At 52.4% G+C, this 15,175-nt stretch overlaps 1 long non-coding RNA gene across 1 annotated transcript; it reads right to left on the bottom strand.

Moving 5' to 3' along the window:
* Positions 1-1,039: 1,039 nt before the first annotated feature.
* LOC144255676 (uncharacterized) lies at positions 1,040-4,098 on the bottom strand. The gene is made up of 3 exons (XR_013343872.1): positions 3,943-4,098; positions 1,426-1,537; positions 1,040-1,277 (listed from the first exon to the last, which is right to left on the bottom strand). It is a non-coding gene; the product is annotated as an uncharacterized LOC144255676 (long non-coding RNA).
* Between the last annotated feature and the right edge of the window lie 11,077 nt (positions 4,099-15,175).

Raw genomic sequence — 15,175 nt, 5'->3', positions numbered from 1 at the left:
TGACCACATTCCACTCTGGTGCAGGCACATTAGTGCTCTACCAAGACAGGGCAGACAGCCCTCAGAAGAACACAAAATCCAAAGTTGCCATATGTGTCATCTACAGTGTCCCATTGCAACCAAGAATGATTAACCCTGGGCACAGAGAGGAGAGGCTGCCCCAAACCAGATCCTTCCTGTGGTCCTTGACTTGGAGCTAGTGGTCAGTAACTGAAGAGCAGCTCTCACACATACGTCAAGTAACCAAAGATGATCCATAACTCAATAAAAATACATGATTAGTGAGTGAAAGAATAAACCAATGAAGACATGAAAACTGTATAAAACTACATAACTATATTAAAAAGCCACAAATTTCAGAGCTGAAAAGCACATCGTGGAATAAAAATCAGCTGAATAGGTCTGTCAGCACATGGACATGGACGAAGGAGTCCACTTAAAAAGGACAGATCCATAAAAATCCAATGTTAGGAGCAAGGAAAAGACGGAGTAAAGCTGAAGAGACTCTCAGGCCTTGGGAACAGGATGAGGCTTTCCAACACACCTACAAGTGGGGAATCACAGAACAATCAGAGCACTAGTGCCTGGAATTCTCCATCGATTTGCAAATCTATAACGCTCTAAGTAAGTGCCCTAGAAGAAGAAATGCATCTGGATGCATTACGCTCCTGCCACTCAAACCTCAGAGAGCACACCTTGAAAACCGTCAGGACAATTTGTGCTCTGAGAGGAACAATGTGACTTATGGGTGTTTTCATCCAGAAGAGTGGGAAGCATGGAGGCTGGGATAAAATATTCAAAGTACTGAAAGAAAAATCATATAACCCACAAATCTGTCTCTTACACACAAAGTCAGAAAAGGATCTTGGATAAGCAAATGCTGATGGAATTCTTGCAGCAGACCTGCAGTACAAAAACATCCAGAGAGGTCTTCAGAGTGAAGGCTTCAAGATGAACCCTCAGATCCACAAAAGAAGGGACGAACACAGGGACTGGTAAATATGCAGTAAAAATCAGACTTTATTGATTTGACCTTATTTTGAAATACAGTAGTGGCTTAATACATGTTGTGTATTTCTTTGGTTCTCTTGACTTTATTAAACACACATGACCACTTAAAACAAAGTTTATAAAGTACATTTTAAGGTTTATGATGTATATTGATATGATATATATGGCAATAAGTCACTAAGGAGTGGACAAATGAGGACGCTCTGACATGAAGTTCTCACTTGGTTGTGGATGAATGTCAGTATTAACTGGAGGTGAAACATCACCTACAGCAACAAAGAAAACCAGCTAAATAGTCAACACAGAAATTAGAAAGACACAGTAAGACATTCAACACGAAAGAAACAGCAACTGAATAGGAGACACGAAAGGGACAAAACCCATTTAAATCACAGAGCCACAGTTTAGACTTACAGTAGAACCGGACAGTTCCGCTGACCACTCCAGGTCAGCGGTTGGGACTGTGGCCTCACGGGCAAACGTGGCCTGAAGTTTGCTGTCATTGCTCTGTGAGTTCAGCATTGCTCTGTTGGGTGAGGAAGAGGAAGAGGAAGATGAAGACACTGGTGACCATGAAGAGGGAGGGCAGGGGATGAGTAGAAGTGCTCCTGATGTCAACCACCCTGTGGCCACAGTGGGACTACCAGCCCCCTGTGACACTTGGACTGCTGTCACTTGGACTGGCAAAAATCAGCCATTTTCAGACTGGTTAAAAGAGGAAATCACATTAGACTTTGCTCGACATCAATACAGACCTGGTGGACATTTTAAAAATGGTAATAAAGAAATTATATGAAAAAATTCATGTTTGCAACTTTGATACTTTAGATGAAGTCGACAAATTCTTCAAAAACTAGGAATTATAAAATGGACTGGAGGAGGCGGAGAAATCCCAGCCACCTATGTCTACTATGGGCATTTAAATAAGAGTTAAAACTAGACCCACACGTGCCCGTGTAAGCACCTCCAGGCCCAGATGCTTCCACTAGTGAAGGCTCTCTAAGAAGCGAGAGAAGAAAAGCGCTCCCACATCTAGGACTTCAGTTTTCTCTCAGTCCCCCCAAAGGGGAAAAAATCCTAAGAAATATAAAGACTGGTATTCTCAAAAAACACGGCTGTGAAAGTTCTTATCAAAGTATGTGCAAACTAAGGAGACCGCATATAAAAAGGGTGCTAGACACACAGGAGGTGGGTGCATCCAGGAAGGCAAGGTTCAGTGACCACCTGAGGGTAGACTGACGGGAAGCTTCACTACTGTAATCAGATTCAGATCCTCTCAATAGATGCAGAGAAACACCGGACCACAGGAAGCCCAGATTTGAGGTAGCGCTCTTCATGCACAGGAGTAAGAGACCCTTCACCTTGATGCAAGGAGTCTGTGAACACAGCTAAGTCTGTATTTAGTGGAAAAAACACCTGCAGGTTTCTGCTTATAGTCAGGAGCCAGGCAAAATGTCTCCTTTCACTGTTAAGTTTCACTGGAAGTCATCGTACAAATATGACAAGAAAAATCTAAAGTAATTTGGGCCTGAAAATGAAATATTTTATTTTTTCATAGGTGATATGAATGTTTACACAGAAATCCTGAGGAAATTACAAAATAAGCTATAATTACCAAGTGCATTTTACAAGGTTTCAGGACATTATGGAAACACACAAAATCCATTTTACTTTTTTATGCTAATCTTAAAACCATTCAAAACACCCATTTACAATGATATAAAAAATAAGGTACTAAGAAATAAATTTAACAAACTATGTAAAGCACACGTGCCCTGGATGCTAATAAACGAAGAAATTTCACAGTGTCAAAATACGTGGAGAAAGATCCTGAATCCACCAACTGGAAGACTCATTATCATGAAGATGGAACTCTTCTCCAGGCTGACCTATAAACTTAAATCAATATCCTTGAAAATACATGTAGAATTTTGTGGAAATTCATGAGCTCATCCTAAAATGTATATGGAAATTCAAGACACCAAGGATAGTCAGTTTTCTAAATGACCAAAGCCTGAGGAGTTTGTCTGATTTAAGCCTTCTCTAAATACTGCATGTTCGAGACAGCAAGTATTACAGAAGGACGGACACACAGGTCAGCAGAACAGAATTAAGAGTCCAGAAACGAATCAGCTTATGAGCTCAGCTGAATTTTGAAAAATGTACCTTGGTTATTTTTAGAGAAAATAATTGCTTTTTAAATAAATGGTGCTAAAATATCTGGGTATCTGTGGATAAAAAGAACTTTGACCCTTTCCTCACACTACACACAGGTATCATTCAAACAAGTCAGAGGTCTAAACTTTATAACGATGAATATTAGGGGGAAAATAGGAGAAAACCAACCTTTGTGGTCTTGGATTAGGCAAAGTTTCTTAAATAAGTCATGAAAAATACAAATCATAGAGGAGAGAAGACGGCTGAGTTGGCCTTTCTTCAAAGGACGCCATTAAGAAACAAAAGCGCTAGCCACAGGCGAGGGAAGTGCCTCAGACTCTGGACACAAATGACCCCTCTGTCAAGAGGCAGAGAGCAATTGCAGGAGGGAAGGGTGGAACACTGTGTCAGAAAGAAGGTGGGGGTGATCCTCCGCACCTTGGCCTCTGAGGCACATGTTGGAGGCCATAGAGGAACAGGTGCCCAAATGGGAGCAGGTGTATGGGCAGCTGGGTGGGTGGGGGTGGGAGGGACAGCTCAGCCCTGTCTTCTAGGCTTGGAATACACGTGCCACGGGGCCCTGGACCTCGCTCCTGGGCCTTATCCAGCAGCAAGGAGACATGTCCCCACCAAGATCTGGATGCAAACATTCAGGAAGCTCATGAGAAGGAAAGAAGCCAAGTGCCAGCAGAGACTAGTGAATGTTGGCACTCCCCCCCCAAGGAAAAGCCACCTCTCACCTGAATGTCACCGACTGCCCACCCTCACAAGTACCTGGGTAGATGGTAAAGTCAGCAAAGTTGGAGTAAATTCTCTGTAGATAGAGTTCCACTGTCCAGGTTTCTAATGAAGTTAGTGTGACCACAGGATGCACCTCTGCCACTGCGTGGAGCCAGGGTAGAGATGGAGGGTGACCACTGATGGATAGCAGGGAACTCTGGGAGGAAGTGGGGCTGAGCACCAAGGGACAGCAGGGAACTATGGGTGGAGGTGGGGCTGACCGCTGAGGGACAGCGGGGAACTATGGGTGCTGGTGGGGGCTGACCGCTGAGGGACAGTGGGGAACTCTGGGTTGAGGTGGGGGCTGGCCGCTGAGGGACAGCGGGGAACTATGTTTGCAGGTCAGGGCAGGCCGCTGAGGGACAGTGGAGAAATATGGGGAGTGGTGGGGGCTGACCACTGAGGGACAGCAGGGAACTCTGGGTGGAGGTGGGGGCTTGCCGCTGAGGGACAGCAAGGAACTCTGGGTGGAGGTGGTGGTTGGCAGCTGAGGGAAGCAGGGAACTCTGGGTGGAGGTGGGGGCTGGCCGCTGAGGGACACCAGGGAACTATGGGTGGAGGTGGGGGCCGGGGGCTGAGGGACAGCGGGGAACAATGGGTCTTGGTGGGGGCTGAGCGCTGAGGGACACCAGGCAAATATGGGTGGAGGTGTGGGGGCTGAGCTCTGAGGGACAGCGGGGAACTATGGGTTGAGGTGGGGCTGACCTCTGAAGGACAGTGGGGATCTATGGGTGGAGGTGGGGGTAAACCACTGAGGGACAGCGGGGAACTATGGGTGGAGGTGGGGCTGACCTCTGAAGGACAGCGGGGATCTATGGGTGGAGGTGGGGGTAAACCACTGAGGGACAGCGGGGAACTATGGGTGGAGGTGGGGGCTGGCCGCTGAGGGACAGGGGGGAACTATGGTAGGAGGTGGGGGTAGGCTGCTGAGGGACAGCGGGGAACTTTGGGTGGTAGTGGGGGCTGACCACTGAGGGACAGTGGGGAAATATGGGTGGAGGTGGGGCTGACCGCAGAGGGACAGCAGGAAACTATGGGCGGAGTTGAGGGCTGAGCGCTGAGGGACAGCGGGGAACTCTGGGTGGAGGTGGGGGCTGACCGCTGAGGGACAGCAGGGAACTGTAAGTGGAGGTGGGGCTGAAGACTGCTGCACAGCGGGGAACTATGGGTGGAGGTGGGGCTGGCCGCTGAGGGACAGCGGAGAACTACGGGTGGAGGTGGGGGTGACCGCTGAGGGACAGCAGGGAACTCTGGGTGGAGATGGGGGCTGGCCGCTGAGGGACAGCGGGGAACTCTGGTTGGAGGTGGGCGCTGTCCGCTGAGGGACAGCGGGGAACTCTGGTTGGAGGTGGGGGCTGGCCGGAGTGACAGCGGGAACTCTGGGAGGAGTTGGGGGCTGGCCGCTGAGGGACAGCAGGGAACTCTGGGTGGAGGTGGGGACTGGTCGCTGAGGGACAGCAGGGAACTCTGGGTGAAGGTGGGGGCTGACCGCTGAGGGAGAGCAGGGAACTATGGGCGGAGGTGGGGGTGACCGCTGAGGGACAGCAGGGAACTCTGGGTGGAGGTGGGGGCTGACCACTGAGGGACAGCAGGGAATTATGGGTGGAGGTGGGGGTGACCGCTGAGGGACAGCAGGCAACTCTGGGTGGAGATGGGGGCTGGCCGCTGATTGACAGCGGGGAACTCTGCTTGGAGGTGGGGGCTGGCCGCTGAGGGACAGCGGGGAACTCTGGGTGCAGGTGTGGGCTGACCGCTGAGGGACAGCGGGGAACTTTGGTAGGAGGTTTGGGCTGACCGCTGAGGGACAGTGGGGAAGTATGAATGGACGTGGGGGCTGGCCGCTGAGGGACAGCAGGGAACTCAGGGTGGAGATGGGGGCTGGCCGCTGAGGGACAGCGGGGAACTATGGCTGGTGGTGGGGGCTGACCGCTGAGGGACAGCGGGAAGTCTGGGTGGAGGTGGGGGCTGACTGCTCAGGGACAGCGGGGAACTCAGGGTGGAGGTGGAGGCTGGCTGCTGAGGGACAGCGGGGAAGTATGGGTGGAGGTGGGGCTGACCGCTGAGGGACAAGGTGGAACTATGGGTGGAGGTGGGGATAAACCTGAGGTCAGTAGGGAACTATGGGTGGAAGTGGGGGCTGAGGGCTGAGGGACTGCAGGGAACTATGTGTGGAGGTGGGGGTCTGAGCGCTGATGGACAGCGGGTAACTATGGGTGGAGGTGTGTGCTGACCGCTGAGGGACAGTGGGAAACTATGGGTGGAGGTCAGGGCTCACCGCTGAGGGACAGCGGGGAATTATCGTAGGAGGTGGGGGCTGGGCGCTGAGGGACAGCGGGGAACTATGGTTGGAGGTGAGGCAGGCCGCTGAAGGACAGCGGGAAACTATGGGTGGTGGTGGGGGCTGACCGCTGAGGGATAGCGGGGAACTATGTGTGGAGGTGGGGGCTGACCCCCGAGGGACAGCAGGGAACTATGGGTGGAGGTGGGGGCTGACCCTTGAGGGACATCAGGGAACTATGTGTGGAGGTGGGGGCTGACCACTGAGGGACAGCAGGGAATTATGGGTGGAGGTGGGGGTGACCGCTGAGGGACAGCAGGCAACTCTGGGTGGAGATGGGGGCTGGCCGCTGATTGACAGCGGGGAACTCTGCTTGGAGGTGGGGGCTGGCCGCTGAGGGACAGCGGGGAACTCTGGGTGGAGGTGGGGGCTGGCTGCTGAGGGACAGCGGGGAACTCTGGGTGCAGGTGTGCACTCACCTCTGAGGGACAGCGGGTAACTTTGGTAGGAGGTTTGGGCTGACCGCTGAGGGACAGCGGGGAAGTATGGATGGAGGTGGGGGCTGGCCGCTGAGGGACAGCGGGGAACTCTGGTTGGAGGTGGGGGCTGGCCGCTGAGGGACAGCGGGGAACTATGGCTGGTGGTGGGGGCTGACCGCTGAAGGATAGCGGGGAACTATCGTGGCGGTGGGGCTGACCGCTGAGGGACAGCAGGAACTCTGGGTGGAGGTGGGGGCTGACCGCTCAGGGACAGCGGGGAACTCAGGGTGGAGGTGGGGCCTGGCTGCTGAGGGACAGCGGGGAAGTATGGGTGGAGGTGGGGATAAACCTGAGGGACAGTAGGGAACTATGGGTGGAAGTGGGGGCTGAGCGCTGAGGGACTGCAAGGAACTATGTGTGGAGGTGGGGTCTGAGCGCTGATGGACAGCGGGGAACTATGGGTGGAGGTGTGTGCTGACCGCTGAGGGACAGTGGGGAACTATGGGTGGAGGTCAGTGCTCACAGCTGAGGGACAGCGGGGAATTATCGTAGGAGGTGGGGGCTGGGCGCTGAGGGACAGCGGGGAACTATGGTTGGACTTGAGGCAGGCCTCTGAAGGACAGCGGGCAACTATGGGTGGAGGTGGGGGCAGGCCGATGAAGGATACTGGGGAACTATGGTTGGAGGTGGGAGCAGGCCGTTGAGGGACAGCGGGAAACTATGGGTGTAGGTGGGGCAGGCCGCTGAAGGACAGCGGGCAACTATGGGTGGTGGTGGGGGCTGACCACTGAGGGACAGCGGGGAACTATGGTATGAGGTGGGGTCTGGCCGCTGAGGGACATCGGCGAATTATGGTTGGAGGTGGGGGTAGGCCGATGAAGGATAGGGTGGAACTAGGGTTGGAGGTGGGGGCAGTCCGCTGAGGGACAGCGGGAAACAATGGGTGGAGGTGGGGGCTGACTGCTGAGGGACAGAGGGGAACTCTGGGTGGAGGTGGGGGCTGAATGCTGAGGGACAGCTGGGAACTCTGGGTGAAGGTGAGGGCTGACCCCTGAAAGACAGCAGGGAAATATGGGAGGAGGTGGGGGCTGGCCGCTGAGGGACAGCAGGGAACTATTGATGGAGGTGGGGGTTGGCCGCTGTGGGACAGCGGGAAACTATGGGTGGAGGTGTGGGCAGACCGCTGAGGGACAGCGGACAACTATTTTAGGAGGTGTTGCCAGGCCGCTGAGGGACAGCGGGGAACTATGGTTGGATGTGGGGGCAGGCCGCTGAAGGACAGCGGGCAACTATGGCTGGTGGTGGGGGCTGACCGCTGAAGGATAGCGGGGAACTATCGTGGAGGTGGGGCTGACCGCTGAGGGACAGCGGTAATTCTGGGTGGAGGTGGGGGCTGGCCGCTGGGGTACATCGGGGAACTCTGGGTGGAGGTTGGGTCTGGCCGCTTAGGGACAGCGGGGAACTCTGGGTGGAGGTGTGGGCTGACCGCTGAGGGACAGCGGAGAACTACGGGTTGAGGTGAGGGTAAACCACTGAGGGACAGCGAGAAATAAGGGTGGAGGTGGGGGCTGGCCGCTGAGGGATAGTGGGGAACTCTGGTTGGAGGTGGGTGCTGGCCACTGAGGGACAGCGGGAACTCTAGGTGGAGTTGGGGACTGGCCGCTGAGGGACAGTGGTGAACTCTGGGAGGAGGTGGGGGTGGCCGCTGAGGGAAAGCGGGGAACTCTGGGTAGAGGTGGGTCTGACTGATGAGGGACATGGGGAACTCTGGGTGGAGGTTGGGGCTGGCCGCTGAGGGACATCGGGGAACTCTGGGTGGAGGTGGGGGCTGAGCGCTGAGGGACATCGGGGAACTCTGGGTGGAGGTGGGGGCTGAATGCTGAGAGACAGCAGGGAAATATGGGTGGAGGTGGGGGCTGCCCGCTGAGGGACAGGGGGTAACTATGGTAAGAGGTTGGGGCTGGCCGCTGAGGTACAGTGCGAAATATGTGTGGAAGTGGGGTTGACCGCCTACGGACAGAGCGGAACTATGTGTGGAGATGGGGGCTGACCCCTGAGGGACAGTGGGGAACTATGGTAGGAGGTGTGGGCTGGCCGCTGAGGGACAGTGGGGAACTATGGGTGGTGGTGGGTCTGACCGCTGAGGGATAGCAGGGAACTATGTGTGGAGGTGGGACTGACTGCTGAGGGACAGCAGAGAAGTACAGGAGGAGGTGGGGGTAAACTACTGATGGAGAGCAGGGAACTATGGGTGGAGGTGGTGGCTGGCCGCTGAGAGACAGCGGGGAACTCTGTGTGGAAGTGGGGGTAAACCACTGAGGGACAGCAGGGAACTATGGGTGGAGGTGTGGGCTGACTACTGAGGGACAGCGGGGAACTATGGGAGGGGTGGCAGCTGGCCATGGAGGGACAGAAGGGAACTATGAGTGGAGGCGGGGCTGACCACTGAAGGACAGCGGGGATCTATTGGTGGAGGTGGGGGTAAACCACTGAGGGACAGCGGGGAACTATTGAAGGAGGTGGGGATAAACCACTGAGGGACAGCGGGGAAATATGGGTGGAGGTGGGGGCAGGCCGCTGAGGGACAGCAGGGAACTATGGGTGGTGGTGGGGGCTGAGCGCTGAGGGACAGCCTGGAAATATGGGTGGAGGTGGGGCTGATTGCTGAGGAACAGCGGGGAACTATGGGTGGAGATGGGGGCTGAGTGCTGAGGGATAGCGGGGAAATATGGATGGAGGTGGGGGTAAACCACTGAGGGACAGTGGGGAACTATGGGTGGAGGTGGGGGCTGACCGCTGAGGGACACTGGAGAACTAAGGGTGGAGGTGGGAGTACACCACTGAGGGACAGTGGGGAAGTATGGATGGAGGTGGGGGCTGGCCGCTGAGGGACAGCGGGGAACTCTGGGTGGAGGTCTGGGCTGGCTGCTCAGGGAAAGCGGGAAACTATGGGTGGAGGTGTGGGCAGACCACTGAGGGAGAGCGGGCAACTATTTTAGGAGGTTTGGGCAGGCCCTGAGGTACAGTGGGGAACTATGGTTGTAGGTGGGAGCATGCCACTGAAGGACAGCCGGCAACTATGGTGGGGTGGGGGCTGAGCGCTGAGGGATAGCAGGGAACTATGGGTGGAGGTGGGGGTAAACCGCTGAGGGACAGCAGAGAACTATGGGTTTACCTGGGGGTAAACCGCTGATGGACAGCAGGGATCTATGGGTGGAGGTGGGGGTGAACCACTCATGGACAGCAGGGAACTATGGTTGGAGGTGGGGGCTGAGCGCTGAGGGACATCAGGGAACTTTGGGACGAGGTGGGGGCTGGCCACAGAGGGACAGCAGGGAACTCTGGGTGGAGGTGGGGGCTGAGTGATTTGGGACAGCGGGGAACTCTGGGTGGAGGTAGGGGCTGGCCGCTGAGGAAGCAGGGAACTCTGGGTGGAGGTGGGCGTAAACCACTGAGGGAGAGCAGGGAACTGTGGTTGGAGGTGGGGGCTGAGCGCTGAGGGACCTCAGGGAACTGTAGGTGGAGGTGGGGGCTGACCGCTGAGGGACAGCAGGGAGCTGTAAGTGGAGGTGGGGCTGAATGGTGAGGTACAGCAGGGTACTATGTGTAGAGGTGAGGACTGGGCGCTGAGGGACAGCGGGGAATTATGGGTGGAGGTGGTGGCTGGGCCCTGAGGGACATCGGGGAACTATGGTTGAAGGTGGGGCTGACCGCTGAGGGGCAGCGGGGAACTCTGGGTGGAGGTGTGGGCTGACCTCAGAGGGACAGCAAGGAACTCTCGATGCAGGTGGGGCTGACCGCTGAGGGACAGCGGGGATCTATGGGTGGAGGTGGGGGTAAACTACTGAGGGACAGCGGGGATCTATGGGTGGAGGTGGGGGCTGGCCGTTGAGGGACAGCGGGGAACTATGGTTGGAGTTGGGAGCAGGCCGCTGAGGGACAGTGGGCAACTCTGGGTGGAGGTGGGGGCTGGCGGCTGAGGGATAGTGGGGAACTCTGGGTGGAGGTGGGGGCTGGCCGCTGAGGGACAGCGGGGAACTATGGTTGGAGGTTTGGGCAGGCCGCTGAGGGACAACTAGGAACTCTGGGTGGTGGTGGGGGCTGACCGCTGAGGGACAGCGGGGAACTCTGGGTGGAGTTGCGGGCTGACTGGTGAGGGACAGCGGGGAACTCTCCGTGGAGGTGGGGCTGACTGCTGAGGGACAGCGGGTATCTATGGATGGAGGTGGGGGTAAACCACTGAGGGACAGAGAGGATCTATGGGTGGAGGTGGGGGCTGGCCGCTGAGGTGCAGCGGGGAACAATGGGTGGAGGTGTGGGATGACCACTGAGGGACAGCGGGGAACTATGGTTGGAGGTGGGGGCAGGCCGCTGAGGGACAGCGGCGAACTATGGGTGGTGGTGTTGGGGGCTGAGCGCTGAGGGACAGCGGCGAAATATTCGTGGAAGTGGGGGTGATCGCTGAGGGTCAGCGGGGAACTATGGGTGGAGATGGGGGCTGAGCGTTGAGGGACAGCAGGGAACTATGGGTGGAAGTGGGCTTAAACCACTGAGGGACAGCTGGGAACTATGGGTGGAGGTGTGGGCTGGCCGCTGAGGGACAGCTGGGAACTATGGTAGGATGTGGGGGCTGGCCGCTGAGGGACAGCGGGGAACTATGGTTGGAGGTGGGGGAGGCCGCTGAGGGACAGTGGGGAACTATGTGTGGAGATGGGGGCTGAGCGCTGAGGGACAGCGGGGAACTTTGGTAGGAGGTGGGGAACTATGGATGGAGGTGGGGGTAAACCATTTAGTAACAGAGGGGAACTATGGGTGGAGGTGGGGGCTGGCTGCTGAGGGACATCGAGGAACTATGGGTGGAGGTGGGGGCTGACCACTGAGGGACAGCGAGGAACTACGGGTGGAGGTGGGGGCTGACCGCTGAGGTACAGTGGGGAAATATGGGTGGAGGTGGGGCTGACCGCTGAGGGAGACCAGGGAACTATGGGCGGAGTTGGGGGCTGAGCGCTGAGGGACAGCAAGGAACTCTGTTTGGAGGTTGGGGCTGACCGCTGAGTGACATCAGGGAACTGTAAGTGGAGGTGGGGTTGAAGGCTCAGGAACAGCGGGGAACTATGGTTGGAGGTGGGGCTGACCGCTGAGGGACAGCAGAGAACTACGGGTGGAGGTGGGGGTAAACCACTCAGGGACAGCGGGGAACTATGGGTGGAGGTGGTGGGGACTGAGCGCTGAGGGACAATGGCGAAATATGGGGGGAGTTGGGGCTGATGGCTGAGGGACAGCGGGGAACTATGGGTGGAGGTGGGGGCTGAGTGCTGAGGGACATCAGGGAACTATGGGTGGAGGTGGGGGCTGAGTGCTGAGGGACAGTGGGGAACTATGGGTGGAGGTGGGGGCTGAGCACTGAGGGACATCAGGGAACTATGGGTGGAGGTGGGGGCTGAGTGCTGAGGGACAGCGGGGAAATATGGGTGGAGGTGGGGGCTGGCCGCTGAGGGACAGCAGCGAACTATGGGTGGAGGTTGGGGCTGACCGCTGGGGGACAGCAGGGAACTGTAAGTGGAGGTGGGACTGAACACTGAGGGACAGGAGGGGACTATGGGTGGTGGTGGGGGATGGCCGCTGAGGGACTGTGGGGAAGTATGGGTGGAGGTGGGGCTGACCGCTGAGGGATAATGGGGAACTATGGGTGGAGGTGGGAGTAAACCACTGAGGGACAGTAGGGAACTATGGGTGGAAATGGGGGCTGAGCGCTGAGGGACATCGGGGTACTATGGGTGGAGGTGGGGGCTGATTGCTGAGGTATAGCGGGGAACTATAGGTGGAGTTGGGGGTAGACCGCTGAGGGACAGAGGAGAACTATGGGTGGACGTGGGGTAAACCGCTGAGGGACAGCAGGGAACTATGGGTGTAGGTGGGGGCTGCGCCCTGAGGGACAGCAGGAAACAATGGGAGGATATGGGGGCTGGCTGCTTAGGAACAGCAGGGAACTCTGTGTGGAGGTGGGGGCTGACCCAGTAAGGTCAAATTTGACCCAGTAAGGTCAAATTTCTTGTGATTCAAAATTCTTAAAATCCCTACACTGGTTTTATGAATTAGTTAAATTATCACTGCACCCATAACCTGCTTTCAATTAAAAATTACATGTATACAACTGTATATAACTATCAGCTGTGGTGACACATAACTGTAATCCCAGCCACTTGGGAGGCTGAGGGAAAAGGATCCTTATTTCAAGGCCAGCCTCAGCAATTTAGTGAGACCTTGTCTCAAAATCTAAGAAATAGGACTGGGGATGTGGCTCAGGCAGTAGCGTGCTTGCCTGGCATGCGTTTGGCCTGGCTTGGATCACCACATACAAACAAAGATGTTGTGTCCACCGAAAACTAAAAAAATAAATATTAAAAAAATTCTCTCTCTCTCTCTTAAAAAAATAAAGTGAATTTAAAGGCTTTAAAAAAATTTAAGAAATAAAGAAAGAGGCCTGGAGTTGTAACTCAGTGGTAGAGTGCACCTGGGTTCAATCCCCAGTACTGCCAAAATGAAAACAAAACAAAAAAAACCCTGTTTTTTGCTAAATGAATTGATAATGCATATCTGCTTAAAGGGTTTAATTTTATGAACTTCTTAAAATGTTATAAATCATGAGGATTAATGTGTTGTCTAAATTGTAACTTCCAAATATTTAATTAACTTTAAGACCTTAGATAAATGTTTAAGTTAATTAACAAATGTTTGAATGCAAAGACACTTTCTACTAAACAGATACAAAACATTGGTCATTGAATATAATTTTAAGTTATCCTTAACAGATTAACAAAATATGCAAATGCATTTGGAAGATGTTGCCTATATCTATATTTTGAAGTTATCTCTGCCTCTTCAAATTTGTTAGAATTAAGTGAAATATATGTCAAAGAGAAAACAATAGCTAAGCAGATATTGATTTTAAATTGTCTAATTTTCTTTTGTATTTGGAGTTAAATATGGCATCTAAAGACTGCGAATGTATAGCTCAGTATTAGAGTATATGCTTAGCATGAACAACACCAAAGAAAAGACAAACACACACACACACACACACACACACACACACACAAACACACGACAATTAATATAAATAATAATACTAGATATAATAATTTTTAGATATAAATATGTATGAGATAATTTATAGGATTTGTTATTAAGAAAGTTACATTTTATTAAAATGCTAAATTTAGTATAATATATCCTTAGTTTTATTTGCCATATTACTATTCATTGGAGTTTAAAAAGTATAAAAGCTTTAAATTAACCCTATTTGTATATTCATTTATTTTATATACATGCTGACATGTAATAATATAAAAGCACATTAGTAAGTTCTTTATTGCAAATTGTTATATGAATAATACCAAAGGAATAAAATTAGAATTTAGATTTTTTTCCTGTACAATGAATAAGTCACTTCATGCACATATCAGTTGAGGTTACCAAATTGTTCTGTTAATTCTTAGTGCTTCTTCACATGGTCCAAAATTATTTTTTGAGAATCCTTATTGTTTTAAAAAAAGTTAAACTCTTAATAACCATTGTTGTTTATTGTTGTGTGTTTTTACAGTTTCTCAGCAACTCTTTTGTCTCCAGATATTGATGAATAACCTTCTCTTTTTAACCATTATTGATGTTGCCTTTCCAAAATTAGACCTCAAATTTAAGATAATGGTTAAGATGTCTTTTTTGGGGGGTAGGGGGTACCAGGGATTGAACTCAAGGATACTCACTTGATCACTGAGCCACATCCCCAACCCTTTTTTGTATTTTATTTAGCTACAGGGTCTCACTGAGTTGTTTAGTGCTTCCCCCAGCATTGCTGAGGTTGGCTTTGAACTTGCAACCTCCTGCATCAGCCTCCTGAGCCATTGAGATTACGGGCATCCGCCACTGAACCAAGCTTAAGATATCTTTTGTGCCTAAACTATCTAATGGTTTCTTAAAATGTCTATTAGGTAACAAAGAGAGCTGCTCTATCACCCTACAAAAGAACAGAAAAAAGAAAACATTAGGTTTGTCCAAAATTCTCCAAAGTTTAACTAATTCAAAAACTTATATGAGAGTTGTTTTGTTTCCCAAACTTATAATAATAATAATAATAATAATAATAATAATAAACCTAGAATAAAAAGGGAACTTGCTTCTTTACTCAAACTATATTTAGGTAAAATGTGTTAATATAAATGTCTCTCTATGATTATATATTTTTCAAGTTAAAATGAAGGCATGCTTGTATATAAGGATGAAAACTGTTACATTAACTCTCTCTCTTTTTTCAATATTTATTTTTTAGCTTTAGATGGACACAATGTCTTTATTTTACATTTAAGTGGTGCTGAGCATTGAACCCAGTGCTAGGCATGCTAGGCAGGCACTCTACCATTGAGCTTCAACCCCAGCACCACAATAACTCTCTCTTAAAATATTGTTTCCA

The sequence above is a fragment of the Urocitellus parryii genome, chromosome 7, assembly GCF_045843805.1.
Source record: "Urocitellus parryii isolate mUroPar1 chromosome 7, mUroPar1.hap1, whole genome shotgun sequence".
Taxonomy (NCBI): domain Eukaryota; kingdom Metazoa; phylum Chordata; class Mammalia; order Rodentia; family Sciuridae; genus Urocitellus; species Urocitellus parryii.
This window is presented reverse-complemented; position numbering and strand designations above follow the sequence as displayed.